This window comes from Hyla sarda, unplaced genomic scaffold (genome assembly GCF_029499605.1).
Source record: "Hyla sarda isolate aHylSar1 unplaced genomic scaffold, aHylSar1.hap1 scaffold_630, whole genome shotgun sequence".
Taxonomy (NCBI): Eukaryota; Metazoa; Chordata; class Amphibia; order Anura; family Hylidae; genus Hyla; species Hyla sarda.
Window position 1 is genome coordinate 127,347 of NW_026610645.1, and position 12,798 is coordinate 140,144.

A 12,798-nucleotide genomic window follows, 5' to 3' on the forward strand; every position below is an offset into this window, starting at 1 on the left:
GCAAATCCGGGTTATAGATTGCATTTAAAAAGGCCCCGTGGGAGTGCAATGGGCCCCTGTCTTGCTGCTTAGCAATAATGGTATGGGTTTAGGTTCTGCTGTGTGTACTGGTGGTTGACTGCCCCCCAGCCCAGAGTGTGCATGGAAAATTGTCTGGCAGCCTCCCTGACAGCAAGCAGTGATAGTGCCCATGAAGGGCACCTTGTTGGGCCCGCCCCTTTCACGGTTATCGCTTCTCGGCCTTTTGGCTAAGATCAAGTGTAGTATCTGTTCTTATCAGTTTAATATCTGATACGTCCCCTATCTGGGGACCATATATTAAATGGATTTTTGAGAACGGGGGCCGATTTCGAAGCTTGCTTCCGTCGCCCTATGCATTGACCCGATATGGCAGTATCTTCGGGTACAGTGCACCACCCCCTTACAGGGTTAAAAAGAAAGATTCCTACTTTCATTGCTACCTGCTTGCTGGCTAGCCAGCTAGCCAGCCCTGTGGGCCTTGCTGCTGCTGCAGCCAAAAAACAAAAGGTGGTGCTGCTGCTGCTTCTGCTGCTTCTGCTTCTGCTTGTGTCTGGCCGCTGTTGGAGCGTCCAGGCACAGGACTTCTGCTGCTGCTGACTAAATGGCCTCCTTAATTGGATCATTTGAGTAGCCAGCACACCTGTGCAGGTAGGGCATGACATGATAGGCAGCTGCCTTGATAGCGGGTGGGTGCTGAATGTTCCTAATTGACAAAATAAGATTAATGCTTATGAAGAAATATAAAATCTCATCCCTTCCCCAATATCGCGCCACACCCCTACCCCTTAATTCCCTGGTTGAACTTGATGGACATATGTCTTTTTTCGACCGTACTAACTATGTAACTATGTAACATAACATGGGGGGGGGGGGGGGGTCTCCTGGCTGTTCACACAGGTGTGTCATTGCTGTACATTGACCATGCATTGCTTCTGTGGTATTGCAAAGGCAAAGACAAATGCTTCCAGCCATCCATTGCACTAATGGATTGGTCATCAGCTGGCTGTCTATGTCCCGCATCAATATAGACCAAAGTACAGAGGGTTAGGCTATGCTATTGTGCACCTACCTGATGCATCAGAAGGTGCGAGGCCCTTGCTAAATTCTGTGCACAGACTTTGAGATCTATACTTTAGACTGTATCTAAACCTGCTCCAACATGGACTGACATTCTGGCCTACTTTCAGCCGATGCGACTTGTCTGTCGCTGAACAGTCGCTTTTTATGTATTCAGCACCTATGTATAATGTTGTAAAAATGCTCTAGAAGCTAAAGTCGCAGAAATGTCACACATATTTGGCCTGCAACTTTCTGTGCGACAAATTCAGACAGGAAAAATCAGTATAAATCCTTAGAAAATTATCCCCCAGTGTCTCCATCTGCTGGCGGTATTGAATAAGCATTGCTGCACTGATGGGGTATGCATTAGACGAAAAAAAAGAAGAAAAAGAAGAATAATACGCCCAGAAAAGAGGCGAAAAGGAGAAAAACGTAAAAAAACGTGAAAAAAAAGTAAGAGGAAGAGAAGGGAAAAAAAGGTGGAAATGGGTTTAAAAGTGATTTCGGCGGAGAAATATATATATATATATATATATATATATATATATATATATATACGCGCACACACACACATATATATAAACGTATTCTCCGTTGAGATATTGCAGCCGCTGCTGTGTCCAGGCCCAGGAGCCTTAGCACTGTGCTGTGATGTCACTCAATACCACTGACATCACTAGGTGTAAACAACATCTCTCCTTTGCTGTGTATGTGACTATGGAGCTGTTTGGTGATGTCGTCTATTATGGCCTTCATAGAAGCAACAGGAGATTGTTGCATCCATCTAGAACCCTCAGAACTACAGTGCTATGATGTCACTCACTTCCACAGGCCTTGCAGAGTGTAAACAACAACAACCCAGCTTTGTTGTGTATGTAACCATAGGGATTTGTGATGTCACCTAGAACCTTCACAGCAGCGACAGCTTTATGAGGAGCATCAGCACTGCTCTGCCTGAGCAGAACCATCACCGCCATAGGTTGTCAAATAACCCGGGTTTAACCCACACAGGTAAGTCCAATGGGGTGCAGGCATGTCCTCTATGCTTACAGCTTCCCGTGGGTGTTGGTTTGATACCGTTTGGGGACAGCCAAGGAGGCATCTGCAGGCAACAAAGGTAGGTGTGTGCTTGTGTGTGTGTTTCCTATGCAGATCCTAAGCCCAGTGTCACATGCAAGTAGGAGGAGTAAGAAGGGTTCCTGGCAAATCCGGGTTATAGATTGCATTTAAAAAGGCCCCGTGGGAGTGCAATGGGCCCCTGTCTTGCTGCTTAGCAATAATGGTATGGGTTTAGGTTCTGCTGTGTGTACTGGTGGTTGACTGCCCCCCAGCCCAGAGTGTGCATGGAAAATTGTCTGGCAGCCTCCCTGACAGCAAGCAGTGATAGTGCCCATGAAGGGCACCTTGTTGGGCCCGCCCCTTTCACGGTTATCGCTTCTCGGCCTTTTGGCTAAGATCAAGTGTAGTATCTGTTCTTATCAGTTTAATATCTGATACGTCCCCTATCTGGGGACCATATATTAAATGGATTTTTGAGAACGGGGGCCGATTTCGAAGCTTGCTTCCGTCGCCCTATGCATTGACCCGATATGGCAGTATCTTCGGGTACAGTGCACCACCCCCTTACAGGGTTAAAAAGAAAGATTCCTACTTTCATTGCTACCTGCTTGCTGGCTAGCCAGCTAGCCAGCCCTGTGGGCCTTGCTGCTGCTGCAGCCAAAAAACAAAAGGTGGTGCTGCTGCTGCTTCTGCTGCTTCTGCTTCTGCTTGTGTCTGGCCGCTGTTGGAGCGTCCAGGCACAGGACTTCTGCTGCTGCTGACTAAATGGCCTCCTTAATTGGATCATTTGAGTAGCCAGCACACCTGTGCAGGTAGGGCATGACATGATAGGCAGCTGCCTTGATAGCGGGTGGGTGCTGAATGTTCCTAATTGACAAAATAAGATTAATGCTTATGAAGAAATATAAAATCTCATCCCTTCCCCAATATCGCGCCACACCCCTACCCCTTAATTCCCTGGTTGAACTTGATGGACATATGTCTTTTTTCGACCGTACTAACTATGTAACTATGTAACATAACATGGGGGGGGGGGGGTCTCCTGGCTGTTCACACAGGTGTGTCATTGCTGTACATTGACCATGCATTGCTTCTGTGGTATTGCAAAGGCAAAGACAAATGCTTCCAGCCATCCATTGCACTAATGGATTGGTCATCAGCTGGCTGTCTATGTCCCGCATCAATATAGACCAAAGTACAGAGGGTTAGGCTATGCTATTGTGCACCTACCTGATGCATCAGAAGGTGCGAGGCCCTTGCTAAATTCTGTGCACAGACTTTGAGATCTATACTTTAGACTGTATCTAAACCTGCTCCAACATGGACTGACATTCTGGCCTACTTTCAGCCGATGCGACTTGTCTGTCGCTGAACAGTCGCTTTTTATGTATTCAGCACCTATGTATAATGTTGTAAAAATGCTCTAGAAGCTAAAGTCGCAGAAATGTCACACATATTTGGCCTGCAACTTTCTGTGCGACAAATTCAGACAGGAAAAATCAGTATAAATCCTTAGAAAATTATCCCCCAGTGTCTCCATCTGCTGGCGGTATTGAATAAGCATTGCTGCACTGATGGGGTATGCATTAGACGAAAAAAAGAAGAAAAAGAAGAATAATACGCCCAGAAAAGAGGCGAAAAGGAGAAAAACGTAAAAAAACGTGAAAAAAAAGTAAGAGGAAGAGAAGGGAAAAAAAGGTGGAAATGGGTTTAAAAGTGATTTCGGCGGAGAATATATATATATATATATATATATATATATATATATATATATATATATATACGCGCACACACACACATATATATAAACGTATTCTCCGTTGAGATATTGCAGCCGCTGCTGTGTCCAGGCCCAGGAGCCTTAGCACTGTGCTGTGATGTCACTCAATACCACTGACATCACTAGGTGTAAACAACATCTCTCCTTTGCTGTGTATGTGACTATGGAGCTGTTTGGTGATGTCGTCTATTATGGCCTTCATAGAAGCAACAGGAGATTGTTGCATCCATCTAGAACCCTCAGAACTACAGTGCTATGATGTCACTCACTTCCACAGGCCTTGCAGAGTGTAAACAACAACAACCCAGCTTTGTTGTGTATGTAACCATAGGGATTTGTGATGTCACCTAGAACCTTCACAGCAGCGACAGCTTTATGAGGAGCATCAGCACTGCTCTGCCTGAGCAGAACCATCACCGCCATAGGTTGTCAAATAACCCGGGTTTAACCCACACAGGTAAGTCCAATGGGGTGCAGGCATGTCCTCTATGCTTACAGCTTCCCGTGGGTGTTGGTTTGATACCGTTTGGGGACAGCCAAGGAGGCATCTGCAGGCAACAAAGGTAGGTGTGTGCTTGTGTGTGTGTTTCCTATGCAGATCCTAAGCCCAGTGTCACATGCAAGTAGGAGGAGTAAGAAGGGTTCCTGGCAAATCCGGGTTATGGATTGCATTTAAAAAGGCCCCGTGGGAGTGCAATGGGCCCCTGTCTTGCTGCTTAGCAATAATGGTATGGGTTTAGGTTCTGCTGTGTGTACTGGTGGTTGACTGCCCCCCAGCCCAGAGTGTGCATGGAAAATTGTCTGGCAGCCTCCCTGACAGCAAGCAGTGATAGTGCCCATGAAGGGCACCTTGTTGGGCCCGCCCCTTTCACGGTTATCGCTTCTCGGCCTTTTGGCTAAGATCAAGTGTAGTATCTGTTCTTATCAGTTTAATATCTGATACGTCCCCTATCTGGGGACCATATATTAAATGGATTTTTGAGAACGGGGGCCGATTTCGAAGCTTGCTTCCGTCGCCCTATGCATTGACCCGATATGGCAGTATCTTCGGGTACAGTGCACCACCCCCTTACAGGGTTAAAAAGAAAGATTCCTACTTTCATTGCTACCTGCTTGCTGGCTAGCCAGCTAGCCAGCCCTGTGGGCCTTGCTGCTGCTGCAGCCAAGAAACAAAAGGTGGTGCTTCTGCTGCTTCTGCTTCTGCTTGTGTCTGGCTGCTGTTGGAGCGTCCAGGCACAGGACTTCTGCTGCTGCTGACTAAATGGCCTCCTTAATTGGATCATTTGAGTAGCCAGCACACCTGTACAGGTAGGGCATTACATGATAGGCAGCTGCCTTGATAGCGGGTGGGTGCTGAATGTTCCTAATTGACAAAATAAGATTAATGCTTATGAAGAAATATAAAATCTCATCCCTTCCCCAATATCGCGCCACACCCCTACCCCTTAATTCCCTGGTTGAACTTGATGGACATATGTCTTTTTTCGACCGTACTAACTATGTAACTATGTAACATAACATGGGGGGGGGGGGGGGTCTCCTGGCTGTTCACACAGGTGTGTCATTGCTGTACATTGACCATGCATTGCTTCTGTGGTATTGCAAAGGCAAAGACAAATGCTTCCAGCCATCCATTGCACTAATGGATTGGTCATCAGCTGGCTGTCTATGTCCCGCATCAATATAGACCAAAGTACAGAGGGTTAGGCTATGCTATTGTGCACCTACCTGATGCATCAGAAGGTGCGAGGCCCTTGCTAAATTCTGTGCACAGACTTTGAGATCTATACTTTAGACTGTATCTAAACCTGCTCCAACATGGACTGACATTCTGGCCTACTTTCAGCCGATGCGACTTGTCTGTCGCTGAACAGTCGCTTTTTATGTATTCAGCACCTATGTATAATGTTGTAAAAATGCTCTAGAAGCTAAAGTCGCAGAAATGTCACACATATTTGGCCTGCAACTTTCTGTGCGACAAATTCAGACAGGAAAAATCAGTATAAATCCTTAGAAAATTATCCCCCAGTGTCTCCATCTGCTGGCGGTATTGAATAAGCATTGCTGCACTGATGGGGTATGCATTAGACGAAAAAAAAGAAGAAAAAGAAGAATAATACGCCCAGAAAAGAGGCGAAAAGGAGAAAAACGTAAAAAAAACGTGAAAAAAAAGTAAGAGGAAGAGAAGGGAAAAAAAGGTGGAAATGGGTTTAAAAGTGATTTCGGCGGAGAAATATATATATATATATATATATATATATATATATATATACGCGCACACACACACATATATATAAACGTATTCTCCGTTGAGATATTGCAGCCGCTGCTGTGTCCAGGCCCAGGAGCCTTAGCACTGTGCTGTGATGTCACTCAATACCACTGACATCACTAGGTGTAAACAACATCTCTCCTTTGCTGTGTATGTGACTATGGAGCTGTTTGGTGATGTCGTCTATTATGGCCTTCATAGAAGCAACAGGAGATTGTTGCATCCATCTAGAACCCTCAGAACTACAGTGCTATGATGTCACTCACTTCCACAGGCCTTGCAGAGTGTAAACAACAACAACCCAGCTTTGTTGTGTATGTAACCATAGGGATTTGTGATGTCACCTAGAACCTTCACAGCAGCGACAGCTTTATGAGGAGCATCAGCACTGCTCTGCCTGAGCAGAACCATCACCGCCATAGGTTGTCAAATAACCCGGGTTTAACCCACACAGGTAAGTCCAATGGGGTGCAGGCATGTCCTCTATGCTTACAGCTTCCCGTGGGTGTTGGTTTGATACCGTTTGGGGACAGCCAAGGAGGCATCTGCAGGCAACAAAGGTAGGTGTGTGCTTGTGTGTGTGTTTCCTATGCAGATCCTAAGCCCAGTGTCACATGCAAGTAGGAGGAGTAAGAAGGGTTCCTGGCAAATCCGGGTTATGGATTGCATTTAAAAAGGCCCCGTGGGAGTGCAATGGGCCCCTGTCTTGCTGCTTAGCAATAATGGTATGGGTTTAGGTTCTGCTGTGTGTACTGGTGGTTGACTGCCCCCCAGCCCAGAGTGTGCATGGAAAATTGTCTGGCAGCCTCCCTGACAGCAAGCAGTGATAGTGCCCATGAAGGGCACCTTGTTGGGCCCGCCCCTTTCACGGTTATCGCTTCTCGGCCTTTTGGCTAAGATCAAGTGTAGTATCTGTTCTTATCAGTTTAATATCTGATACGTCCCCTATCTGGGGACCATATATTAAATGGATTTTTGAGAACGGGGGCCGATTTCGAAGCTTGCTTCCGTCGCCCTATGCATTGACCCGATATGGCAGTATCTTCGGGTACAGTGCACCACCCCCTTACAGGGTTAAAAAGAAAGATTCCTACTTTCATTGCTACCTGCTTGCTGGCTAGCCAGCTAGCCAGCCCTGTGGGCCTTGCTGCTGCTGCAGCCAAGAAACAAAAGGTGGTGCTTCTGCTGCTTCTGCTTCTGCTTGTGTCTGGCTGCTGTTGGAGCGTCCAGGCACAGGACTTCTGCTGCTGCTGACTAAATGGCCTCCTTAATTGGATCATTTGAGTAGCCAGCACACCTGTGCAGGTAGGGCATTACATGATAGGCAGCTGCCTTGATAGCGGGTGGGTGCTGAATGTTCCTAATTGACAAAATAAGATTAATGCTTATGAAGAAATATAAAATCTCATCCCTTCCCCAATATCGCGCCACACCCCTACCCCTTAATTCCCTGGTTGAACTTGATGGACATATGTCTTTTTTCGACCGTACTAACTATATAACTATGTAACATAACATGGGGGGGGGGGGGTCTCCTGGCTGTTCACACAGGTGTGTCATTGCTGTACATTGACCATGCATTGCTTCTGTGGTATTGCAAAGGCAAAGACAAATGCTTCCAGCCATCCATTGCACTAATGGATTGGTCATCAGCTGGCTGTCTATGTCCCGCATCAATATAGACCAAAGTACAGAGGGTTAGGCTATGCTATTGTGCACCTACCTGATGCATCAGAAGGTGCGAGGCCCTTGCTAAATTCTGTGCACAGACTTTGAGATCTATACTTTAGACTGTATCTAAACCTGCTCCAACATGGACTGACATTCTGGCCTACTTTCAGCCGATGCGACTTGTCTGTCGCTGAACAGTCGCTTTTTATGTATTCAGCACCTATGTATAATGTTGTAAAAATGCTCTAGAAGCTAAAGTCGCAGAAATGTCACACATATTTGGCCTGCAACTTTCTGTGCGACAAATTCAGACAGGAAAAATCAGTATAAATCCTTAGAAAATTATCCCCCAGTGTCTCCATCTGCTGGCGGTATTGAATAAGCATTGCTGCACTGATGGGGTATGCATTAGACGAAAAAAAAGAAGAAAAAGAAGAATAATACGCCCAGAAAAGAGGCGAAAAGGAGAAAAACGTAAAAAAACGTGAAAAAAAAGTAAGAGGAAGAGAAGGGAAAAAAAGGTGGAAATGGGTTTAAAAGTGATTTCGGCGGAGAAATATATATATATATATATATATATATATATACGCGCACACACACACATATATATAAACGTATTCTCCGTTGAGATATTGCAGCCGCTGCTGTGTCCAGGCCCAGGAGCCTTAGCACTGTGCTGTGATGTCACTCAATACCACTGACATCACTAGGTGTAAACAACATCTCTCCTTTGCTGTGTATGTGACTATGGAGCTGTTTGGTGATGTCGTCTATTATGGCCTTCATAGAAGCAACAGGAGATTGTTGCATCCATCTAGAACCCTCAGAACTACAGTGCTATGATGTCACTCACTTCCACAGGCCTTGCAGAGTGTAAACAACAACAACCCAGCTTTGTTGTGTATGTAACCATAGGGATTTGTGATGTCACCTAGAACCTTCACAGCAGCGACAGCTTTATGAGGAGCATCAGCACTGCTCTGCCTGAGCAGAACCATCACCGCCATAGGTTGTCAAATAACCCGGGTTTAACCCACACAGGTAAGTCCAATGGGGTGCAGGCATGTCCTCTATGCTTACAGCTTCCCGTGGGTGTTGGTTTGATACCGTTTGGGGACAGCCAAGGAGGCATCTGCAGGCAACAAAGGTAGGTGTGTGCTTGTGTGTGTGTTTCCTATGCAGATCCTAAGCCCAGTGTCACATGCAAGTAGGAGGAGTAAGAAGGGTTCCTGGCAAATCCGGGTTATGGATTGCATTTAAAAAGGCCCCGTGGGAGTGCAATGGGCCCCTGTCTTGCTGCTTAGCAATAATGGTATGGGTTTAGGTTCTGCTGTGTGTACTGGTGGTTGACTGCCCCCCAGCCCAGAGTGTGCATGGAAAATTGTCTGGCAGCCTCCCTGACAGCAAGCAGTGATAGTGCCCATGAAGGGCACCTTGTTGGGCCCGCCCCTTTCACGGTTATCGCTTCTCGGCCTTTTGGCTAAGATCAAGTGTAGTATCTGTTCTTATCAGTTTAATATCTGATACGTCCCCTATCTGGGGACCATATATTAAATGGATTTTTGAGAACGGGGGCCGATTTCGAAGCTTGCTTCCGTCGCCCTATGCATTGACCCGATATGGCAGTATCTTCGGGTACAGTGCACCACCCCCTTACAGGGTTAAAAAGAAAGATTCCTACTTTCATTGCTACCTGCTTGCTGGCTAGCCAGCTAGCCAGCCCTGTGGGCCTTGCTGCTGCTGCAGCCAAAAAACAAAAGGTGGTGCTGCTGCTGCTTCTGCTGCTTCTGCTTCTGCTTGTGGCTGGCCGCTGTTGGAGCGTCCAGGCACAGGACTTCTGCTGCTGCTGACTAAATGGCCTCCTTAATTGGATCATTTGAGTAGCCAGCACACCTGTGCAGGTAGGGCATGACATGATAGGCAGCTGCCTTGATAGCGGGTGGGTGCTGAATGTTCCTAATTGACAAAATAAGATTAATGCTTATGAAGAAATATAAAATCTCATCCCTTCCCCAATATCGCGCCACACCCCTACCCCTTAATTCCCTGGTTGAACTTGATGGACATATGTCTTTTTTCGACCGTACTAACTATGTAACTATGTAACATAACATGGGGGGGGGGGGTCTCCTGGCTGTTCACACAGGTGTGTCATTGCTGTACATTGACCATGCATTGCTTCTGTGGTATTGCAAAGGCAAAGACAAATTCTTCCAGCCATCCATTGCACTAATGGATTGGTCATCAGCTGGCTGTCTATGTCCCGCATCAATATAGACCAAAGTACAGAGGGTTAGGCTATGCTATTGTGCACCTACCTGATGCATCAGAAGGTGCGAGGCCCTTGCTAAATTCTGTGCACAGACTTTGAGATCTATACTTTAGACTGTATCTAAACCTGCTCCAACATGGACTGACATTCTGGCCTACTTTCAGCCGATGCGACTTGTCTGTCGCTGAACAGTCGCTTTTTATGTATTCAGCACCTATGTATAATGTTGTAAAAATGCTCTAGAAGCTAAAGTCGCAGAAATGTCACACATATTTGGCCTGCAACTTTCTGTGCGACAAATTCAGACAGGAAAAATCAGTATAAATCCTTAGAAAATTATCCCCCAGTGTCTCCATCTGCTGGCGGTATTGAATAAGCATTGCTGCACTGATGGGGTATGCATTAGACGAAAAAAAAGAAGAAAAAGAAGAATAATACGCCCAGAAAAGAGGCGAAAAGGAGAAAAACGTAAAAAAACGTGAAAAAAAAGTAAGAGGAAGAGAAGGGAAAAAAAGGTGGAAATGGGTTTAAAAGTGATTTCGGCGGAGAAATATATATATATATATATATATATATATATATATATATATATAAATATACGCGCACACACACACATATATATAAACGTATTCTCCGTTGAGATATTGCAGCCGCTGCTGTGTCCAGGCCCAGGAGCCTTAGCACTGTGCTGTGATGTCACTCAATACCACTGACATCACTAGGTGTAAACAACATCTCTCCTTTGCTGTGTATGTGACTATGGAGCTGTTTGGTGATGTCGTCTATTATGGCCTTCATAGAAGCAACAGGAGATTGTTGCATCCATCTAGAACCCTCAGAACTACAGTGCTATGATGTCACTCACTTCCACAGGCCTTGCAGAGTGTAAACAACAACAACCCAGCTTTGTTGTGTATGTAACCATAGGGATTTGTGATGTCACCTAGAACCTTCACAGCAGCGACAGCTTTATGAGGAGCATCAGCACTGCTCTGCCTGAGCAGAACCATCACCGCCATAGGTTGTCAAATAACCCGGGTTTAACCCACACAGGTAAGTCCAATGGGGTGCAGGCATGTCCTCTATGCTTACAGCTTCCCGTGGGTGTTGGTTTGATACCGTTTGGGGACAGCCAAGGAGGCATCTGCAGGCAACAAAGGTAGGTGTGTGCTTGTGTGTGTGTTTCCTATGCAGATCCTAAGCCCAGTGTCACATGCAAGTAGGAGGAGTAAGAAGGGTTCCTGGCAAATCCGGGTTATGGATTGCATTTAAAAAGGCCCCGTGGGAGTGCAATGGGCCCCTGTCTTGCTGCTTAGCAATAATGGTATGGGTTTAGGTTCTGCTGTGTGTACTGGTGGTTGACTGCCCCCCAGCCCAGAGTGTGCATGGAAAATTGTCTGGCAGCCTCCCTGACAGCAAGCAGTGATAGTGCCCATGAAGGGCACCTTGTTGGGCCCGCCCCTTTCACGGTTATCGCTTCTCGGCCTTTTGGCTAAGATCAAGTGTAGTATCTGTTCTTATCAGTTTAATATCTGATACGTCCCCTATCTGGGGACCATATATTAAATGGATTTTTGAGAACGGGGGCCGATTTCGAAGCTTGCTTCCGTCGCCCTATGCATTGACCCGATATGGCAGTATCTTCGGGTACAGTGCACCACCCCCTTACAGGGTTAAAAAGAAAGATTCCTACTTTCATTGCTACCTGCTTGCTGGCTAGCCAGCTAGCCAGCCCTGTGGGCCTTGCTGCTGCTGCAGCCAAAAAACAAAAGGTGGTGCTGCTGCTGCTTCTGCTGCTTCTGCTTCTGCTTGTGTCTGGCCGCTGTTGGAGCGTCCAGGCACAGGACTTCTGCTGCTGCTGACTAAATGGCCTCCTTAATTGGATCATTTGAGTAGCCAGCACACCTGTGCAGGTAGGGCATGACATGATAGGCAGCTGCCTTGATAGCGGGTGGGTGCTGAATGTTCCTAATTGACAAAATAAGATTAATGCTTATGAAGAAATATAAAATCTCATCCCTTCCCCAATATCGCGCCACACCCCTACCCCTTAATTCCCTGGTTGAACTTGATGGACATATGTCTTTTTTCGACCGTACTAACTATGTAACTATGTAACATAACATGGGGGGGGGGGGGGTCTCCTGGCTGTTCACACAGGTGTGTCATTGCTGTACATTGACCATGCATTGCTTCTGTGGTATTGCAAAGGCAAAGACAAATGCTTCCAGCCATCCATTGCACTAATGGATTGGTCATCAGCTGGCTGTCTATGTCCCGCATCAATATAGACCAAAGTACAGAGGGTTAGGCTATGCTATTGTGCACCTACCTGATGCATCAGAAGGTGCGAGGCCCTTGCTAAATTCTGTGCACAGACTTTGAGATCTATACTTTAGACTGTATCTAAACCTGCTCCAACATGGACTGACATTCTGGCCTACTTTCAGCCGATGCGACTTGTCTGTCGCTGAACAGTCGCTTTTTATGTATTCAGCACCTATGTATAATGTTGTAAAAATGCTCTAGAAGCTAAAGTCGCAGAAATGTCACACATATTTGGCCTGCAACTTTCTGTGCGACAAATTCAGACAGGAAAAATCAGTATAAATCCTTAGAAAATTATCCCCCAGTGTCTCCATCTGCTGGCGGTATTGAATAAGC

At 46.2% G+C, this 12,798-nt stretch overlaps 6 non-coding genes across 6 annotated transcripts; all 6 read left to right on the forward strand.

Annotated features, from left to right (window-relative positions):
* Positions 1-228: 228 nt before the first annotated feature.
* LOC130341912 (U2 spliceosomal RNA) lies at positions 229-419 on the forward strand. Its single transcript, XR_008881664.1, has one exon. It is a non-coding gene; the product is annotated as a U2 spliceosomal RNA (small nuclear RNA).
* A 2,091-nt stretch (positions 420-2,510) lies between these two features.
* On the forward strand, positions 2,511-2,701 carry LOC130341914 (U2 spliceosomal RNA). Its single transcript, XR_008881666.1, has one exon. It is a non-coding gene; the product is annotated as a U2 spliceosomal RNA (small nuclear RNA).
* Positions 2,702-4,795: 2,094 nt separating this feature from the next.
* LOC130341915 (U2 spliceosomal RNA) lies at positions 4,796-4,986 on the forward strand. The gene has a single exon (XR_008881667.1). It is a non-coding gene; the product is annotated as a U2 spliceosomal RNA (small nuclear RNA).
* A 2,078-nt stretch (positions 4,987-7,064) lies between these two features.
* Positions 7,065-7,255, forward strand: LOC130341916 (U2 spliceosomal RNA). Its single transcript, XR_008881668.1, has one exon. It is a non-coding gene; the product is annotated as a U2 spliceosomal RNA (small nuclear RNA).
* A 2,067-nt stretch (positions 7,256-9,322) lies between these two features.
* On the forward strand, positions 9,323-9,513 carry LOC130341917 (U2 spliceosomal RNA). The gene has a single exon (XR_008881669.1). It is a non-coding gene; the product is annotated as a U2 spliceosomal RNA (small nuclear RNA).
* Positions 9,514-11,606: 2,093 nt separating this feature from the next.
* On the forward strand, positions 11,607-11,797 carry LOC130341918 (U2 spliceosomal RNA). The gene has a single exon (XR_008881670.1). It is a non-coding gene; the product is annotated as a U2 spliceosomal RNA (small nuclear RNA).
* Positions 11,798-12,798: the final 1,001 nt, after the last annotated feature.